This window comes from Leuciscus leuciscus (assembly GCF_965113295.1).
Source record: "Leuciscus leuciscus genome assembly, chromosome: 19".
Taxonomy (NCBI): Eukaryota; Metazoa; Chordata; class Actinopteri; order Cypriniformes; family Leuciscidae; genus Leuciscus; species Leuciscus leuciscus.
In genome coordinates, this window is record NC_138743.1 from 1,566,884 (window position 1) to 1,587,144 (window position 20,261).

At 39.0% G+C, this 20,261-nt stretch overlaps 1 long non-coding RNA gene across 1 annotated transcript; it reads right to left on the minus strand.

Annotated features, from left to right (window-relative positions):
- Positions 1-1,444: 1,444 nt before the first annotated feature.
- LOC309482157 lies at positions 1,445-19,774 on the minus strand. The gene is made up of 3 exons (XR_014200243.1): positions 19,718-19,774; positions 2,391-2,952; positions 1,445-1,582 (listed from the first exon to the last, which is right to left on the minus strand). It is a non-coding gene; the product is annotated as an uncharacterized lncRNA (long non-coding RNA).
- Positions 19,775-20,261: the final 487 nt, after the last annotated feature.

The following is a 20,261-nucleotide window of genomic DNA, read 5'->3' on the forward strand; positions in this document are numbered from 1 at the left end:
ATTATTTTTTATAATATCCAATAATCATAATAAATGCAATTTCAACTATTTCTGAAGTGCTTCTCTAATAAAGAACACCACTTTCTCACATAAACAGCCCCTGCACGAGAGAATAATTGATTCTCGAGTCATCGATTTCAACCAATTCAGCACCATTGGCACGGACAGCGCCGGGTAACGTCGCACGTAAGAAGGGATATCTTAAGCAGCTTTCTAAGGTATAGTTCGGGGAACACACTTAGGAACATAAACAAATTTGGTAAGATATATCTTTCGAGTCTTCTTAGCACGCTAAGAGTGAGCGTTATCGGGAAACCGGGCCCAGATCAACGTGTGATCATCAACCAGTGGATCTCTGAGCTGAGTGAGGGAGTGGAGGCGGGGCTCATTTGCATATTCATAGAACCGCGCATACTAAATGAGGCAAGGGAGTCGAGTTACATTCAAGATATTTTAATGCATGAAAAAAAAAAATCAAGGAAAAAACCTTTAAATATGTAGCTTTGGTGATCAAAGATGAGTTTTAAGGGATACAATTATTGACTACAGGGGGACTTTAAATATTATATTCATACTTGTGACGAAACTTTCTGGCGAGTCACGGGAGGTTGTGGCCGCAGGGAATCATGGGAGATCAACACACACACACACACACACACACACACACACACACACACACACACACACACACACACACACACCTAAAGGAAAAATCCCGCTCTCCTCACTTCTCCTCATTTATTTCCCACCGTCTCGCTTGATGGATTAGGCCATCAGTAAGAAATAATTACCGGCGCTCTGAAGGCCTGTCTGAGTGAATACGGCATCAGTGTGGGGTCAAAGGTCGACGTCTCTTAGCAACATCGTTCTTCCGAAGCCTTTCAAGTCTAATTGAAGAACATTCACCCGAGAGAGATGAGAACGACCGTTGAAAAGCATTTACACCTCAGAAGATCATGACGTCAGTCTTTATGAGTCTTTAAGAGTCTTTCATGATCTTTATGAGATCATGACGTCAGTCTTTATGATCTTTATGAGTCTTTCATGATCTTTATGAGATTATGATGTCAGTCTTTATGAACTTTATGAGTCTTTAATGATCTTTATGAGATCATGACGTCAGTCTTTACAGTCTGAGGAACGACTCGGTCAAGTCAAGTCACCTTCATTTTTTTTATTTTTTTTATTTTTTTTTTATTGCAGGAATACATACAGAAATTGTACAAAATACACACAATAAACCCCCAAAAAAATGTTTGTTGTTTTTTTTAAACAAAGCACAGATAAACAATATAAGAATAGACGGGGAGGATATAAGAACAAGCAAACAAAAACAAACTAAAAACTGGAAAAAATTTATTTTAAAAAAAAAAAGGTAAAGAAAGAAAAGAAGAGAAAAACCTTATAATTTGAGATATATGTCCTTTGGGGGTGTTGAGTGTTTTAAAGGGGTCATATAATGCCATTTTTGTACAAGCTAATATGATTCTTTAGGGTCTAAATGAAAAGTTTGTAATATACTTTAATTAAAAATTCTCATTAGTATTGTAAGAAAACACTCATTTTACCTGTTCAAAACCAGCTCTGTTTTCAGCACGCCGTTTAAGTGCATGTGTCTTTACATGATAATGAGCTTTGCTGACCCCGCCCCTCTGTTCTGTGCGGACACCGTTTGAAATAATAACACAATAACCATAACGCGTTGTTCATTACAAACGTGGGATTATGAATTATATTGAGAACCTCGTACATAGAAAACATGTCGTAATGTACCCTGAGTGTAAAGATAGCCGCATTCATCGTGAAGCGTGCAAGCGATTTGCAAAGATTAATATAAATATTAATATAAAGCTTAATAAAACGTTACACTCACTTCAGTTCTTCTGGAGGTGCAGCAGGAACACGAATAGTTGGTACTGATCCTTTTTTCAGGAGCAGCTTCTTAGCAAAACCAGCTTTATACTGATCCTCGTTTGTAAAGCAGTCTGGTGTGAGAAATGAGCAAACATGAAAGCATTGAGGTTGATCGTGGGGAATCCCTGCGTCAATGCTTTGGGCATATTCCCTTCGAAAACAAACTCAGCCACTGCGTCTTCAGCGGTTCGGATTTAGGAACATCAATATGACTGCTGTGTTCGTTATTAAACCCAAGAACAGAACACCACAATCGCTTAGACGCCATTCTGCTCAGTGCTCCAGCTATCAACAATGACGCGCCTGTCCGCGCGGGCTATGATTGACAGCTCGCTCACGAGTGAGGGCGGGGCTGTGTTGAAACGCTACTGTCAATCAACAGTCGTGGGAGGGCGTCGATTTTGTGACGTCACAAAATCGAACAGCTTGATTTGAGACGGGGGAAACATAAAAGAAGATTTAAAAAAAAAAAACACTGGATGGATTTCTATCATTTTATGATGGTTGTGTACAGGCACTGCCAACACACATTTCAGTACAATCAACTTGTAAAAGTGCATGTACCATTATATGACCCCTTTAAGGTATTCAGTAATTTAACATCTTTATCTTTAAGATATTTAGCGCTTTTAACAATATAGACTGTTTCAAAGCAGCTTTACAGTGATAACAGGAGATTACAGTAACAGAGATTGTTTAGGCTTTACAGCAGATCTAGAATAAAGTTATTGTCCAGATAAAGTTAGTTTTGATTGATTCACTTCCGTTGTAAAGATCATGAGTTATTAACTTTAACACAACACCGTTTCATCCGATGGAAACCTAAACATCCCTGTAAGAGTGTTTTTGAAACGATCTTTTAAGTTGTGTGTGATTGATGGTCTGCATAATGTCGCTGCTCTTGTTGACTGACCTCTATCAGTTGCAGTTATGTTCAAGTCCAAAATCTCCCGACGTCTCCCACCAAACCTGTGAACGCTGCAGTTTTACACGCCAATTGATGTTTTGATGATTGAAGTAGAATGTGAAGGTAACTTCCTGCAATTAACAAAGAACAAACACTAAAGCAATCATTGATTATATTAAAGTTCCCCTGTCAATGATTTTATCCCTTAAAACTGATCTTTGATCACCAAAATTACACATTCAAAAGTTTTTTCCTTTCTTCATGCCTTAAAATATCTTGAATGTAACTCGACACCCTTGCCTCATTTAGTATGCGCGGTTCTATGAATATGCAAATGAGCCCCGCCTCCACTCACTCACTCAGCTCAGAGATCCACTGGTTGACGATCTGATAGAAGACCTAGAGATGTTTGCTTACTGCTCTGACTTAGTTGTTAAAGTCCCCCTGTGGTGAAAATCCAGCTTTTAATGTAGTTTATGTGTCTATGTGGTGTTTTTAATCTGCTTTAAGACAAACCATGTGTAAATTCATAAGTCGACAGCATTGCTGAGTGAAATCGCTGGTGTTTCTGACGTCACAAACTATCTTGTAACCAATCAGATCAACGTGTGATCGTCAATCTCTGAGCTGAGTGAGTGAGTGGAGGCGGGGCTCATTTGCATATTCATAGAACCGCGCATACTAAATGAGGCAAGGGTGTCGAGTTACAGTCAAGATATTTTAAGGCATGAAGAAAGAAAAAAAAGTTTAAATGTGTAATTTTGATGATCAAAGACAAAAATGATTGACTACAGGGGGACTTTAAGCACAGCATAAGAACAGCACAGTATGGTAGTGTTTTTCATATTACACCGATCCTTGTAAAACAGCTTCTTACTGTAAAAGCAATACTATTTATTGTCGTGCAAAAATTAAGTTAGTGGATTGCATAAAAATTAAGTTATTGGTGTTGCTACTTTAAGTCAGTTACACGATGGCGATCTCGGACGATGACATCACGGCTATATATATGTATAAATTAACTAAATTAATAACTTTTTTAAAACAAACATGAAACTTACTTATTTTCTTCTGGAAACTTTTTTTTTGCATTATTTTCCTGTAATCTCTGTAAAGCTGCTTTGAAACAATCCGTGTTGTAAAAAGTGCTGTATAAATGGATGTGACTCGACTCCCAGCTGGAGTGTGCGCATGTAAACTGAGCTTCTCAACGGCAGTCGATTTGCAATTCAAATGCAGGAGGAACGAGGTTAGAAATTATGACTCATTGACAGTTTAAGCACTCGTCAAGGGAAGAAGATCGAGAACCAGGGCAGATTAAAACATACGCTAGCTGTAAAAGTTAAACACCCACGTACGGCGCACTCCAGGTCCTGATTCACCCACTCGCTGGCTCTTCAGAGACCAGACATTCACACATCTCAGGGTCCTTCAGTGCTATAATCACGGTAGGAAACGCAAGGCCACAGGCCAGCGCTGATGCTGTTCAGCGACACCATCCCGACCACAGGGCAGATTAGCTCTTTGTGTTGGAGATTCGAGAGCTTCTCGATGGGCTAATCACTCTGTGCTTCAGGAAACCACAGCTGAGTGCTTCGTAGACTCGTATAAATGTGTGTCTGATTTTGAGTGATGATCTCTGGAACAGGGAGAGTCTGATGACATGCATGACGTTCCTGAATCAATAGGAAAAGTTGGCTTTGGAACAACATTCCCATTAAACACTCAATCTCCGATTCTTGCATAGATAGACCTTTGACTATCGTGTGCTTTTAGAGTGATCTGAACTAGTTTTGCAACACAATCTGCACTGTACTCATGATTGTTTTCCAGAGCGTTGTGAACTTAAACTGGTAAAAATGTTTAAATTTGATTCCTAAACCTTAAATGCAATACACGTCGCCTGGAATAAAAAAATGCTTAAATATAAATGTTTGCAATAAGGTTAACATGTGTAAGCTCGCGCTCGATCGGCCCAAAGCCAGCATCCGACCAGAGCGGAAGGTCTTTACGTGTTACTGTCCTTTTCTCGAGGCAAAGTATTTTTTTATTAAATGCAATACATTTGAATATGTATTTTCTCGTTATTTCATCTGACTCCATAAATGAAAAGGTTTTAATGATATCTGTGCATCATTAAATGAGCGAGTGCTTGACTATTCCTTTTAACTCTTTAATGAAAATAATGTCAAAGTCAGAATAATCAAATGTAACAATTTATTATGTCAGGTAAATGTATCATGCCAATTTCATAATCAATTCAAAGATAATCGATACAAAACATCAAATTCTCTGGATTAAAGAGAAAAGATGCAACCCGACATTTTACATGAAGCTGAGCGTCTTACCCTCGGCCTCACGGGCTGATCTGAGGTACAGAAGGCCCAGAGTCCTTTGCTGCATTTCATTATATAGACAGAACCTCTTTCACATGGAAACATGTACTAACAGCATTCAGAGGTTACACCTTATGGGGGGGGGGGGTGGGGGGGTGGGTAGGAGACCATTTGTCTAGAAACCACCTTCCTTTGTGTGTCAGTTATCTCTAAACTCTTAAAAACCTTATTACCTTTTGTTTTAGTTATTTGGAAATGAGACATTTGTACCAGTCGCACTGAGACATTTCAAATGATACTATATATGTATAATACTCGATGTTAATCATTCACATTAAACTATACATTTTCTAGGGTGAATTCAGATGATCTGAGCATGAGAGAGGGGGAGTGGGGAAGAGGGAAAGAGATGTAGATTAGGATGACTCGGAGGTGAGACTTTAGTCTCGATAGTGCTCTGAGAAAACACACACCGGTTTAGAACATGGTCAATTATAATTTTTTTGCTTGTTTCTAATGTAAGTTGCAAAATGCACAAATGTATTAATGTATAAAGTTGATCATTGCACTAACAACGCCACGGTCATGAGTTTGATTCTGCATGAACTAAACCTTAACATGACATAAATAGTGATGCACAATATATCGGCCACCATACGCCATATTCAGTATTTTAGTATTTACTTCAGATACGCCATTTTTAATTGCGTAAAATATCATTGGAATCACTTCAAACAGGAAAATATGTTTGAGTGCAACATGTGCAGCGCAAGTCTGTCGTATCGGCTTCATAAAACTATAATGAGAACATCATTATAAGTGTGTGCTTGGGACATGACGAGACTTTAGTTTTTGTAATCAGGCTCTCAAAAATAATATAAAAATTTGGAATAAGATTTATCGGCTGATATATCGGTTATCGGCTTTCAAATATAAAGAATTATCGGTTATCGGTATCGGCCAAAATGTTCATATCGGTGCATCCCTAGACATAAACCTTAAAGGGATACTTCACCTCTGGAACGATGAATGTGTATTTAAAATGGGTCATTTATGTAGTAGAAATGTGAAATTATTTTTGAATTTGGAGCCTTCTAGACTGAGAAAAGCCAGAAAATTTATTTTTGGCTCATGTGGATGAAAGACAACAACTCCCAGAATGCACTTGCTTCGCTGCCCTACGAGGCCACTCCCAAGCCACGCCTACCGGTAAGAGAGCGCAGTTAAACAACTAGGCTAGGCTACTAGTTGACTCAAAACTTAAAAGACGCCGTTTTATCGTGAGTCTCCGTGACTTCGAGATCGCCCAAAATGTCCGGGATTCGGCTTTTGCGTTCTACAGTCGCCATTCATTATGTTTACTGTGGCGAGCAGGACGAGGCTGAGGGGCGCGGGAGAACGGCACGATTACTGATGAGCGACACCGGTCTCGTAGGCTATCTCTCACGGAGGAGCGGGAATTTTCTTAGCAATGCTAAAACGCACATCAACCGATCACTTGTTTAGCGTTCATGTAAACACTACATTCAGATTCACCAATCGGAATGAATTCAGTTAGATTGAAACAAAAGGTGTGCATGTAAACAATGAATGGCGACTGTAGAAAGCAAAAGCCAAATCCCGGACATTTTGGACGATCTCGACGGCCGGAAAAAAGAGGATGGTAACCCCTACTACTCAGCTTTCTCCACAGAACAAGAGCCTGATAGCTTAGCTTCCAAAAAAAAGATGGCTGACACTATTTGTACATTCTGTGAGTGAGATCCCACCCCCTATGGGCGGGTTGAAAACATGCGGAACTAGCTCCTAGCACTGGCTGTAGTTTCTAGCCTCTGGCCAAAAAGTCCTCCGATGACGCAAAATGACGTTTTTCGTGTCATGGGAGGATTTTTTCCAGAAAAAAAAACAAACAAACATTAAATCTCTCGTCTCAGGGGGATATGAGGGAGGGAAGCACAGTCATTTGAAAATACTACAGGTTTTCTACTGATACAAAGCTTAATGCTAAATCCTGAAGTATCCCTTTAAAGGGATGGTTGATTATGATTTCTCTTCTCTAACTTTAGTTAGTGTGTAATGTTGCTGTTTGAGCATAAACAACATCTGCAAAGTTACGACACTCAAAGTTCAAAGCAAAGGGAGATTTTTGCTTTTAAAGAAATCGCTTTTTAAGGACTACAACAAACGGCTGGTAGAGACTACACCACATTCCTCCCGGGTTAGTGACATCACCAACCCTTAAATTTACATAAACCCCACCCCCGGAACACGATTTATAGATTATCACGACAGAATATGCTAATCAATGACTAGAAGATAACTACACACAAGCTACATAAATTCATCAACTAACCATTCAGAAATGTCTTGTTGTCTACATGTTGTCACTTCTTCTTGAGTCTCTCCATCATTGTCTGACTCCGGTTTGAACATGAAAGGCTAAAAGTTTTTGAAATTTTCAGTGCATGTCTGTGTGAGTGCAAGCTGTTGCAGCTCCGCCCCCTGTGCCGGGAGCAGCAGCTCATTTGCATTTAAAGGTGAACTAAGTAACTTTTTTTACCTTAACTGAACAGCTTCGGAGTCATTGGAATGGTTATATTACTTATTTCGGGTTGAATGGTGGTCGTTTCGCACCCCCCTGGTGCCCGTGAGCGGAAAATACGCACTTGCAACTTTGAGCCGGCGGGCCGCCGGCCGCTGCGTCAGGAAGTCTCGCGTGATATCAGGTCTCGCGATGTAAACAATTGCTTTACGGCCAAAAGAAATCTGCTAAAATGCTGTCATTATTGCGCTCCCTCACGCTGTCCGAACCCGAATGAAGAAGACGTCTGCTTTGATGTCGTTGATCTATAGCCTCTGGTGTCTGAGAATCACCAACGAGTTTTTACAACAGTGTTGTCAAATATCTATTCCGAAGCTGTGGGGGGAGCTCTAGAGAGAAACCTGCGAGCAAAAAGCGAGAATACAGCGAAGAAATCCCGAAGCTACTGAGCCCTGCTTTAAAGGAACAGACACAAAACGGCGCGTTTTTGCTCACCCTCAAAAATTTACAATTTTAACATGCTATATAAAAATATCTGTGGGGTATTTTGAGCTAAAACTTCACATACACACTCTGGGGACACCAGAGACTTATTTTACATCTTTTCAAAAAAGGGCATTATACCACCCCTTTAAATACAATGTAAGTCGCTTTGAATAAAAGCTGCCAAATACATAAATATAGATGTTTACAATAAGTTTAACAATAACTAAAAATGAACAATTAAAAAATTGCATCTCATTTACAAGTATCTTGCACACACAGTTGGTCAACACAACTGATCGATGCACCTGTGAGTCAGCATCCACACTAAACGCCGGAGTTTTCACATGAATGAAGACCTTTTCAATCTGCCGTCTCATCCGTGCGCTGGAGAACGAGCAGCGACAGAGAGACAGAGAGACTGAGAGAGCGCAGTTTAAATTAAAGAACTCCCGCTGAACTTGATCGGGTCTGACAGAGAGAAAGGGCAGCTGTGGCGATCCGCTCTTTTCATCTCGGCTGAGTATCAGTCGGCGTACACGTCCATCACACACTCGTCTGCGAGCGCTGGAACACACACACACACACACACACACACACACACACACACACACACGGATCTCTCCCAGAAGCGGCTCTGCTCGACTGACCCACTGTAGCCCAGGGCAAGATTCAGAGAAGTATTGTTTATTTGAAGTGATAGTGTCTCTACTATTGGTATCAGCTCAGATTTACGTTTAGAAAGAAAGGTCTTGTTCAGTTGTTTGCAGATCTGGGAATATGTAAAGGCAGGACTGTGGAAATGGGGAATATAAGGACTTAAAGGCTAGTAAATATAATTATAGTTGTCGCATAATATATTGACCCCTCGCCTTAAAAACATTCCTGACTAATACTCGTCATCTGTCATATGATCATAACACTGGTGACACTGAGACTCAGTTGATCAAGTCACTCGCAGTGCAAAGGTCATGCTACGTTTATCTAAATGTCATAATCATTTGTTAACAAACCAGTATTCATGACTTCAGTGAGCTCACTGGGTCCGCATTAGAATATGACATTGTTTAAATTAATACATTTTTAGCTAACTGTGATTTTTTATATGTACATTTCTGAGATACATAACAGTTTCCTCTGATGACTGATCTCTGTAGATTATAACATTTTCTGTAAAGCTGATTTGAAATGATGTGTATTGTGAAAGCGCTGTAGAAATAAATGTGAATTGAAACTCATTCACACACCCACACACACATCTCTCTCTCTCACACACACACAAACACACACACACACACACACACACACACACACACACACACACACACACACAAACACACACACACACACACACACACACACACACACACACACACCTCTCTCTCTCTCTCACACACACACAAACACACACACACACACACACACACACACACACACACACACACACACACACACACACACACACACACACACACACACACCTCTCTCTCTCTCTCACACACACACACACCTCTCTCTCTCTCTCTCTCACACACACACACACCTCTCTCTCTCTCACACACACACACCTCTCTCTCTCTCTCTCTCTCTCTCTCTCTCACACACACGCTGTTTACACTGGCCTTGAGTTCTCGCCGTGCAGAGCACTTCTAAACCGTGGAATATGTAATTAGCTCCACCTCCGTTGATCTTCTTAACTCTCAGCCCATATCCCATCAGCCTGTGTGTTTAACGGTGGGTTCAGAAGCGCTGGAGGGTTTAAACAGCCCAAACACCTTCAGCTCAGCGGCTCCACATCTTCATCTCTCTGAAAACCTACACACACACACACACGATCTGTGAGGACTGAAGACTCACACACACACACACACACACACACACGATGTCTGAAGACTGAAGACTCACACACTCACGATCTCTGAGGACTGTAGACTCACACACACACACACGATGTCTGAAGACACACACACACGATCTCTGAGGACTGTAGACTCACACACACACACACGATGTCTGAAGACACACACACACGATCTCTGAGGACTTTAGACTCACACACACGATGTCTGAAGACTCACACACTCACACACACACACACACACACAATCTCTGAGGACTGAAGACTCACACACACACACACACACACACACACACACACACACACACACACACACACACACACACACACACAATCTCTGAGGACTGAAGACACAAACACACACACACACACACACACACACACACGATCTGTGAAGACTGAAGACACACACACACACACGATCTGTGAAGACTGAAGACTCACACACACACACGATCTCTGAGGACTGAAGACTCACACACTCACACACACACACACACACACACACACACACTCCTCTGGACAGGGACTGAAACAGGAGTTCACGTGGAGAGTCAGGGATGTGTGCACCAGCCCTGGGCTTTAGGCACCATGAAACTGCTTAATAATAATGTTGGGTTAAAAATAACCCATCGAGTAACCCAACTATGGGCTGGTGTAGCAGCACCTTCACAACTGTGGGTTATTATAACCCAGTGCATTGGGTTAAAACCAGTTGGGTTAAAAGTTTATGACATTATTTTAATAAATAAAATACACTTTTTTTTTCAAATACAGATTGTTTATTTATATAAGACAATAAATATGTCTCAACAAATATATTTTTTAATTACAAACTAAATATTGGGGAGTCTAGAATTGAATGTAAATATACATAATTGTGTGCATAAATTCAAAACACACAACACACGTATTTAACCGGGTTATTACTAGAAATTACCCAACGATTTAAAAAATGACCCAACATTTTTTGGAAAAATAACCCAACATAGTGACCCAATATGTGTAACCCAGCGGTTGGGTTAAAAAAATAACCCAATGTTTTTTTACTGTGTGGTTTGACTTCAGCATAGTAACCTGCACTCCATACCCGGATGATCCAGGTCAAAGACCTCAAACTGGACCAATCAGCTGTGAGCAAAGTGTCACATGTCTGTTTCAAATGATTTTCAGCCATGCTTTATTTATAATAATATTTTGAATGATTTAGATATTATTTATGTAATTATTATACCCTTAAATCAATTACACATGTACAATTTTAGTTGATCAATTATTATTAAGCACTTAAACGAATAAAGGTAAATATAAATAAGCTTTAGAATCAATAGATAAAGCTATAAAAATGACATGTGAGTTTAAATGTTCATTCAAGTGTCAAATTGCTCATATAAACACACACACAAAATACAAATATACATTTCAAGAAAACATGTTTGTCATATTTCACCCCAAAATCAAGATAAAAATTTTTTTTTAAATAAATGTCTGCATTGTGATAAATTAATGACATTTAAGCAGAATTTTACATCAAGTATAACCTCAAATAATAACCTGAAAGATTTATATATTATATATTTTTAAAACATGTTTGTATATTAAATATAAATGTATTATGCATAAATAATTTTCAGATATTAATTCATTGTAGTCATTTGTTGTCCTGCCTTTAATTTATACTAATATGCTAATTTAAGTGAAAGAAATACATAAGAAATTTTTATTGAAACAGCCACAAAAAAACTCTAATATAAGAATAATCACCATTGAGAATTATAATTTAAAATAATATTTATTTCATTTTCATAATTGCAATAATTTGCAAGTTTTTAATAATGTAATTTATTTATTTATTTAATAATAATTTTTATAATATTATTTTATAATAATTTATTTTGTTTCTTTCAAATTTAAGCTGAAATATTTCAGATATGAGCATTCGAACCAAGCAAAAATGACACACTCTATTGCTCTTATCTGATATTTGTTGAATCCTTGAACAAAAGGAGGAAAGCATTTTTTTATCACAATGAAATCATGCGTACATGTGGAATAAAGATAAGCTCAAAGGTCAACCCCGCCGTGAAGACGGAGGAACAGGAGCATCTTCATGAGCGTTCAGAGGCGAAACCGCAGCAATGTTTCCATGCCAACCATCATCTGAAATGTCTTGTTATCTCAGAAATAGATTGCGAACCGAGTGAAATACGCCGGCAGAGTAAATCACACACACAAAGGGCAAGGCCTCCGTTCTGCTGCTACAGACACACAGCTAACTCTGCTTTCATTTTACGGTCATTAAAACCCCATAAATATCCTTCTACTGTACGTCCACAACTGCTGTTAGACGTCATCGCTCAGATCATCCTCCTGTAAGGTCACAGTGTGGATGATGAGGAACATTAAACCGCTTTATCATCAGATATAAAACAGCTTATGACTCGCTGACAACCAACCATGAGTTTACTAGAGTAAGTAACCACGGTTTAGATACAGATTGTGTCATTACACAGGGTTTGCTGCACACTTTTTAAAGTCACATTTAAGGCTTTTTAAGACCTGAAGAAATCAAGATGAATACCGTACATTAGGGGTGCGCAATATTGACACACATACACTACCGGTCAAAAGTTTGGGGTCAGTGAGATTTTTAATGTTTTTAAAAGAAGTATCTTCTGCTCACCAAGGCTGCATTTATTTGATAAAAAAATAAATAAAAAAAACGTAATATTGTGAAATATTATGACAATTTAAAATGACTGTTTTCTATTTTAATATATTTTAAAGTTTTAATTTATTAAACACCGTTCAAAAGAGTGGGGTCAGTAAGAATTTTAATTTTATTTTGGGGGGAAATAAATAAAATAAATAAATAAAATAAATCAATACTTTTATTCATCAAGGATGAGTTAAACTGATCAAAAGTGACAGTAAAGACATTTCAAATGTTAGAAAATATTCTATTTTAAATAAATGCTGTTCTTTTGAACTTTCTAAACTTTCTATTCATCAAAGAATTTTGAATTTTGATTTTTTTTTGTACACAACTGTTTTGAGTATTTGCATACTCAAACCAACACAAATAAACCAATTCCACTGCAAACTTAAGTCTCATGCAAATAAATAGTTCATGTGTTTTAAAGCATCCATATAGTACAGAGAGTGCAAGGGTAGGCTGGCAACACGAGGCTGGGAAGTGACATACAAACAAGGAAAAAGTAAGAAAAGAAAACCCCCCACTAGCCAGTACGATTCACCACATCTATACACTCACTGCCGGTGTGGTGAACAAATGAGTCCTATTGAAGAGATGAGTCCGAGCTTAGGACCCCATTAGTATGCCAGTAGTATGCCTGATCTAAATCTGTTCTCGCGACAGCTTGTTGCTAACGTGAGCTGTTTTAGTGTTATTATGTGGTAGCTTTATGTAGAATGCTAAATCCCGCTGCTATATACAAGGCAAGATTAAATTAAATTGTATATTGTATATATTCTATAACTAATATTTAAAATCTCAAGTTGCGTCAATAGCAGAGGAGAAAGACCGCGAAATTTCAAAATACGATTGTTATTGCGTCACGAAATGTAGTTTTAAGAGTTTCTCAGTGGAGAATGTAGTTGTTTGAAGCTCAAATATGTAGTTTATCTATTTTAAAAAACACACTAACAACGAGAAATGTTTAATTTCACAATCTATAGCTTCGGTTAAAAACTAGTATACGAAACATATAAGTTAAAATACATTAATGATTCGTTATAACATAGTACAAACGTCTTCTATAATAAAGTGATTTTGTATGATTTGTAAACAGGCACTAAAGCGATTACCCATAAAACGTGCTTTGAACCAATCGGATTGTTGGGTCCTAAGCTCGGACTCATCTCTTCAGTAGGACTCATCTCTTCACCACACCGGCACTGGCTGGATGGGGAAATCAAAACAAAACAAACACAAGAGGAACAGCGATCAACCAAACTCAATTAGCAGCAATACGCAAAAATAACCACAAAACGTTAGCCTAGAAATCTAGACGCACCCTAGCGGCAACAAAATGTATTTTGCAGCCAGAGTAGTCTAGTAACTCTCCGTTGACTTTCGTGCCCTACATTGGGTCAGGCCAATCACATCGTGTATAGAGTAGGCGGGGCGGGCTTAACATAATGACGACAGAGTTGCGACGATTCCCTGCTACTTGAAAACAAAGAAGAGCTGCTGCTGGAGAACAGTCTTTCGAATCGGCTATGGCCGTGACTCTGGAGGACTTGGAGTTAAGCTTTTCTTTGAGAAAAGAGCAAAGAACGTCATTCGTAAAAAGGAAGATGTGTTCATACTGTTCAAAAGTTGAATCTATCAACTAACGTTAGCTCCGCTGTTGGGAAAAAGCTCTGGTTGGTTGAAGCGCTGTCCTATTGCGTGCAGAGGGAATTTGAAAGACAGCCGTTTATCCCACCCCTCGGATTGAGCCGTGTCTACGGTGAGTTTCCAGACCTAACATCTTGATGTAGGTCTGGCTTGCCCGGCTAACAAAACGTATTTCTTTAATCTCATTAGAAAATAAAATCAAGACACTTACAAACACTGTATAAAAAACCTAAAATTACCTGCAACACAGCCACCAATCCTGGACTAACTTCCAAGATAGAAACGGGCGTGACCAACATCCTACAAATCCATGCATTAAAAACAATTCCCTAATTAAGTAAAACAAGTCCTCATAAATATGAAACAAAGCAATCACTATTTATTTAGCCTAGCTGCTCACCAGACCGTTCATGCACAAACCAACCTGGACATGTCACCGGACCGCACAATGTGTGTGTCTGCATTAAAAACATCTAATTCAGTGAAAGAGGCTTTGTAAATATAAAACAAAGCAGTCAATATTTGCTTGGCCACGTCTGTGCACCCACACACAAGGAAAGGCTACCAAACAGCACAATTCCACACACAAGATTGGACCTCCTCTCTAGGCCTCCCTACAGGTGCCTGCTTAAAAACCCTCTGCCTACCTGGCCACGCCCTCTACTAATTGCCACCTCACCGGCTACACAAATCTCGTGCGATGTCCTGACTGCCGGGATAATAACACAATGCGTGCCGTGGTCCGCTACTGACACGTCCGATTCACGAACTAATGACTCCTTTGAACCGATTATATTTAATGAATGGTTAAAACAACCAGGGGTGGCAGTCATTCGGAAAACAATGAAGCTTCCCCGGGCGCCGCCATTGATTAGCGGACCATCACCTGCTGTTAGCGTTCCAGTGACTCCCATTCATTTTGGCATCACTTTGACAGCGAATAACTTCACATCTGAGGCGTTTAAAGACTCCATTTGTCCATTATTTATTTCTAAAGAAACACGAAAATGTATAAAAGGCTCCATTACCTTGTATCTTACGTTATGGCCCCGTAGAAGCAGTTTTTGTAAAAATAGGCTAACGATTGCGTCATAACCACGCGACTCTCTGTCGCACAGTAGAGAGATTACCGTATGGACTGGAGGAGAAGCTCGCGGGCGATCGGGGGGACGTGGAGGCAAAATGACAAAGTAATTAATCAGAATACTTAGCAAAAGTTTCTCCTGCTCCTAGCTCATGGACACCTCCTACTCACACTCTCCGTCTCTGCAAGTTTGGGAAGGGAATGATTCAGATTTCTCTGGGCACAGCTACTAGAAGATAGACGGGTTGCTCACGTCACATCTATGTCGTCAAGCTCAGTGTGAGTCTGCGCAGTGCGCTCAGCCATCAGGAAGTGAGAGCTTCTAATTGACTTCACTTTTCTCAGTTGAAGTCTATGGGGTCGCTGTGTCCAGTTTATATACTGTCTATGAAAACAACAGATCTGTCCGACAATGAATCGGTGTATTACAAATCGGTAACACTTTACACTAAGGTTCCATTTATTAAACTCTAGTTAACTACATTAGTTAACATTAACTATTAATAAACGTCACTTCTACAGCATTTATTAATCTTTATTAATGTTAATTTCACCATTTACTATTAGCCTACATTATGGAAATCAAAAGTTGTATTTGTTAACATTAGTTAGCCTAATGCACTGTGAAGTAACATGAACAAACAATGAACAGCTGTATTTTTATTAACTAAGATTAACAAAGATGAATAAATACAGTAGCAAATGTATTGCTCATGGTTCATGTTAGTTAGCTTAATACATTAACTAATGTAAATAAAATCACCGCTTTAAAAAAAAATAAGAGGGCAAAAAGAGGGCAAGAACGGATGAGAGTCCGAAGGCCACCGAAGACCAGGTTTGATCCAGGAAAAACAATCATTTTGGCCCCTTAACAAGCAAGAGTCTTCTTTAGAAAGTTAACTAGTCGCAAGTTTGCGGTAAAATGCAGGTGGGATGTCGAGGTCAAAACACTATATAAGCTGTGAATCAAATGTGTTCTTACACTGAATGTTTGGATTTTGTGAAGGTGTGAATCATTTTTGATTAATGTTTAATATAATAAAGTCCTGTGTAACGAATTATTAACGAAGGAATTATTTTGAATCCCCCCCCCCACCACAAATTGCTTTCTAATCTGTGGGAAACACTGCAAGCCGACTTAAGGCTCCAGACTCCCAGTGTGGGGGCCCACCCCAGAGTCTGGAGCCCCAACTCAGCTTCCTTCCAGAGATACACCCGGTTTAACTTCCACCTTTGACCAGGAATAACTCGGGAGCCAAGCCGACTTAAGGCTCCAGACTCCCGGTGTGGGGGCCCACTAGGAGACCCCCCGAAACCCCAGAGTCTGGAGCCTCAACTCGGCTTGGCTCCCGAGATACACCCGGTCAAACTTCCACATTTGACCAGGCATAACTCCGGAGCCAAGCCAACTTAAGGCTCCAGACTCCCCTTGTGGGGGGCCCACTAGGAGACCCCTAAGCCCAGAGTCTGGAGCCCCAACTCAGCTTCCTTCCAGAGATACACCCGGTTTAACTTCCACCTCTGACCAGGAATAACTCGGGAGCCAAGCCGACTTAAGGCTCCAGACTCCCCGTGTGGGGGGCCCACTAGGAGACCCCTAAGCCCAGAGTCTGGAGCCCCAACTCAGCTTCCTTCCAGAAATACACCCGGTTTATTTCCACCTTTGACCAGGAATAACTCGGGAGCCAAGCCGACTTAAGGCTCCAGACTCCCGGTGTGGGGGCCCACTAGGAGACCCCCCGAAACCCCAGAGTCTGGAGCCCCAACTCGGCTTGGCTCCCGAGATACACCCGGTCGTCAAACTTCCAGCTTGACTCCATCTACAACTCCAGTCAAGCCGACCTAAGGCTCCAGTCCACCGGCCACTAACCCTGACCCATCCCACCCCGGGCTCTAATCAAACATTAGCTAAAGGAATCATTTTAATACTTCCCCGTCACTGAATAAATATATTGATGTTTTACTTCTTTAAAATCAATTAATTGTGTATAGTTTGTGAATCAATGATGATGTGTGCTTATTCGGGACACATGCGGACTTAAAGGGTGCCAAAGTACCAATTAAGCCCATGCCAGACTTCTGACTTTATTCCTAAAATATCTTTATTTTATATTCTAAAATATACATCAACTAATTAATACATTTTCAAATGAGAGATAAATCTTGCATTTTAACAAATGATTTTTCTTATAAACTATGTCAATATCTATGAAAGAAACCTAGAGTTAGATTGTGGTGTAATAGGTACACTTACCCTAATTAATATAAATCTCAGCAGTAAGATTAGTCTCAGACGCATGAGAAGCTGCAGGCGAATGTTGGGTTTTCTAAAAGTTGTAAGTGTGATTGACTGTATTTTTGCAGCTGTAATGGAATAAAGCGTTTCAACTCTTCAAATGTTTCACGATTCTGCCATCTAGTGTCTGAGAACAGCTCTACACAGCTCTACACTGCTCTACAACAGCTCTACACAGCTCTACACAGCTCTACAACAGCTCTACACAGCTCTACTACAGCTCTACACTGCTCTACACTGCTCTACACTGCTCTACTACAGCTCTACACTGCTCGAGGTTTCACTTCAGTTCAATCGACATGATGAATGAACACTAGAATCTTCTTTAATCTAGAACTCAGCACTTCAAATAAATTGGATGAAATATTAAATGTAATTAAGTTGGCTTGGAAAAGCCAACATACTGATATTGTATTTAAGCTTATTATTATTATTCTTAGCCAAAATTTCTCCATGCTACTCCTCCTAAACTGTTCAAGCTACAACCACAAAACTCACACTAAACCTTCAAACTGTTCTGACTCGAGTAGCTTGCTCTTTTCAGACTGATCAGACTAACGGTTTTCCTAAAATTGCTGATCAAAACTTGGAAAAATCCCATAGACTTTCATTGCAGAATGTTCAAATTGAGCCAAGACTATTTAAACTTCAACTGTATAAATTCAAATGTTGACAGTTGGAGAGGCTCATTAGACTCCATCAGCTGCCGCTCTATGTACTATTTCTAATTCATTGAGACTCATTTAAGATTTCTTTCTTTCTTTTTCTTTCTTTCTTTCTCTCTTTCTTTCTGTCTTTTTAACTAATCATTCTTTCTTTCTTTCTCGCTCTCTTTTTCTTTCTTTCTCTCTTTTCTTTCTTTCTTTCTTTCTCGCTCTCTTTTTCTGTCTTTCTTTCTGTCTTTTTAACTAATCATTTTTTCTTTCTTTCTTTCTTTCTTTTATTCTAACTCAAAACTAAATTCAAATTTTGACAGCTGGAGAGCCCGATTAGACTTCATTAGCTGCCATTCTATGTACTATTATTTCTAATCCATCGAGACTCATTTTCCATTCTATCTCATAACAACCACCCAGAACACAATGGCAACCCCCTATCAACCACACAGAACAATTATTTGATAATTTGAACATTTTTCATGTGACGGCAACAAAATATTTTTAATTGTTATAAAAGGATAGAGAAAGACAAAATCAAGTAATAATGTAATACTGCAAACTACTTTAAACTTCTCGTCCAAACTTTTCCAAGCCAACTTAAAGTTTGTCTCGACGAACTTTCTCATCTAGTTATATGCTTATACTGTATAATTGTGTACTTATAGGCCTAAGCATTAGATGACATATTAAACTTAGCTCTATATTTATATAATAATAGGCCTAGTTAAATACAGTAAATATTATATTAAATTTAAGAAAAACTGAAACATAAATTTGTACACTGTAAAAATAATTGTAAATAAAATAGATTTACTGAAGTATGTTTTTCACAAGAAAATACCATTTCAGTTTTTCTACTTAAAAATATCATGTTAATTTTAATGGGTTAGAATGTGCTGTTTCTTTAATTATTTGTGAAATTTAGTTAATCTATCCATCTATCAGTCTAACTTCAACTCTATCTATCTATTTATCTGCCTGCCTATCTATATACATACATATATATATATATACATACATATATATATATATATATATATATATATATATATATATATATATATATATGTCTATCTATCTATTTATCTATCTATCTGCCTGCCTATCTATATCTATCTATCTATCTATATACATATCTGTCTATCTATTTATTCTATATACATCTATCTATTCTATCGCGACCTTCAAACAACAACCTTCTTATCAAGGCAACATGAAGTTTGTTGTTTTCCACAAATGTAAATCAAGTTAATTAAGATTAGATTCTTACCTTACTCTGCTATTAGTCTCCGTGACCCGGATCTTCTTTATCGATTTAATTAGATTTTTTCGTTGACATTTATTATTAGACATTCATGGTGAAAGTGAGGCGACAGTGAGGCAAACGGTGTTTCGCGCGCCACGAGAAAATAGTTACGGTACACGACACAGGCCAAAATAAACGATGATACGCGTTGTCGATAATAGCGCAACAGGCGGTATTAGATTTCCCAGAGGACCTTTGAGTAGCCTTAGAAAAAGAAAAAACAGTGAGTTTGTTTGTGAATTAAGAGTTTTTTGTTGTTGTTGTTGTTTTACCGGTTCAAGAAAGAAAGCTTATAGAAATCCGTGTTTTCTTGCTATTTTTTTCACGGTAGGCCTACATATTTTTGTCAACACATTGAAACAGGAAAAACTGAATTTTAACTGGGATAAATCTGAGGTGGCGATATATAATATATAATAATATACGTTTTAGGATGGCAGCTTTGAATCCGCCCCTGCAGGCGTTCCTCATGAATATGAATTATGCCACGATGACGGCGCGCCGCTCGGCATC